Source organism: Priapulus caudatus, unplaced genomic scaffold (genome assembly GCF_000485595.1).
Source record: "Priapulus caudatus unplaced genomic scaffold, Priapulus_caudatus-5.0.1 Scaffold204, whole genome shotgun sequence".
Lineage (NCBI taxonomy): Eukaryota > Metazoa > Priapulida > Priapulimorpha > Priapulimorphida > Priapulidae > Priapulus > Priapulus caudatus.
In genome coordinates this window covers 145,729-147,651 of record NW_014577265.1, presented here as the reverse complement: position 1 = coordinate 147,651, position 1,923 = coordinate 145,729, and the positions used below count along the sequence as shown (strand labels likewise).

General features: G+C 42.8%; 1 protein-coding gene across 3 annotated transcripts in view; it reads right to left on the bottom strand.

Annotated features, from left to right (window-relative positions):
• The window catches only part of LOC106807265 (UPF0396 protein CG6066-like), a 37,171-nt gene that overhangs the window by 8,208 nt on the left and 27,040 nt on the right, over nt 1-1,923 (bottom strand). The window lies entirely within an intron of this gene.

Below are 1,923 nucleotides of genomic sequence, written 5' to 3'. Positions count from 1 at the left end.
CTAGAGACGCTATTCTGCCAACGTAGCGCCATCTCGTAGCAATAAAAGATGGTTAGGCGTAAGCGCTCTCGAATCACTTACATCATCGCTGCTCTTGGTGATAGGCCGACTGTTGATAATGCTTTCTACTTCGGATCACTGATCTCTATAATATAAATCTATATCTATATATCTATATCTATATCTATATCTATATCTATATATATATATATATATATCTATATATATATCTATATCTATATCTATATATATTATATTATAGAGATCAGTGCCTAGGATACATGCCGCTGGATCCGAACTTGCCGGGGGGTACGCCAACGCCTATCCGCGAGATGCTGTACGTGTCAGTTCTGGCGCAAGTGGGTGAAAGAATACCTGCCAGAGATGCAGCGTAGTAGCAAGTGGATTGTGCAAAGCAGGAACATCAAGCTAGGTGATTTAGTGCTGGTGGTGAACGAAAACACCCCAAGAGGACTATGGCCGCTTGGCCTCGTGATAGAAGTGAATAAGGGCAGAGGCGGTCTCGTCAGATCAGCCAAAGTGAGAGCCAAGGCGACGCGTATCGTCCGCCTAATCTCAAAGATCGTGCTACTAAAGGGCTCTTCCTAAGTTTACTTTGTTGAACGTAGTTCAAGGTGGGGAGTGTTATTTCTTCTCAACATTTCTGTTAAGCATGTCATACTGTAGTATTTCTAGCACTGTTCAGTTCTTGTTTTGCGCGGTATTTAAGCTGTTCAGCTTGGCTGCGGTTCGGCTCGTTTACATTATGTTTTAGTCATGTGACTCGCGGGTTTCCATGTCGCGGTATAAAAGCGTCTGTTGTGCGTGGCGCGGGACCTTTTGCTGCTTGAGCCGTATTTATACGTTCGCGTGCGCTCGCGCATTTCTTCCACGATGCCCCATACATTGTAAGTGTTGTCTCTTGGTTCTCGCCTAATTTCTTATAATTTGAATCTTTGTTATATAACGTTGGATATAGTGAACATTACATAACATGAGCGACGTAATATTTAGTGTGCATTATTTTGTATTTTCAGCTTTACCTGCACGTGTGCAGCTACGCACGTGTTGAGTAATAAATTTGGAGATATCAAAAAGATGCCGAGTTGAGTATTGGTTATCACGCACGGAACGTAACACTCTCAATTTCTCTCTTTCTCGAAGCGGTAGCGCTGCCGGACGAGGCTGTACGACTGATTGTCTATACAGACGTCTGATTGTCTATCAGACTGATTGTCTGATAGTCTTCTAACTCTAGCAAGACCGTTTTGTGGAGCTAGCAAGTCGGTAACGTTTTTATATAACTTCACATAAATGATTATACTATATGTTAATTCGGGTGGCACTCCGGCAGCCCATGTTTATACTATGTTAACTCGGGTTTCCCAGCAGCGGCCAGCGATGGTAGAAAATTGTGAAAAATTGCTCTAAAAAGTTGCTTGTCCGGCGGACAAGCTACCTGACAGATCTACTTGTCCTCCGTGGAAATGGACAAGTACCGACAAACGGATAGCCCTTATTTCGAACACTGGGATGGTATCAGGAACCTTCTCGAAGAAATGTTCGTTGGGATCGTTGTGAAAGTTGCCACGAGATGGCGCGTACGTTTGAATGTCTTAAGATTAAAGATGGAAGCTGGAAGCTTCCATCGTACGTAGTATATAGCAACAACTATTTGCAAGACAGAATAGGTAAGCACTCATCCATTTCCCTACGCAAGCCTACAGGCTGAAATAGAGAGCTGCCACCTGTAACTAATTAACGCAGGCAAAAACTACACCATACTATCACCACCACATGCACTGGCAGTGGCATAATTAAGTTACATGTAACACACTGACAGTACAGAATGCCATAGAAATTATACGATTTAAGGAGCATAAACCTTCTTCAAGCAAATTTAGCTTTTGAAATTTCACTGTG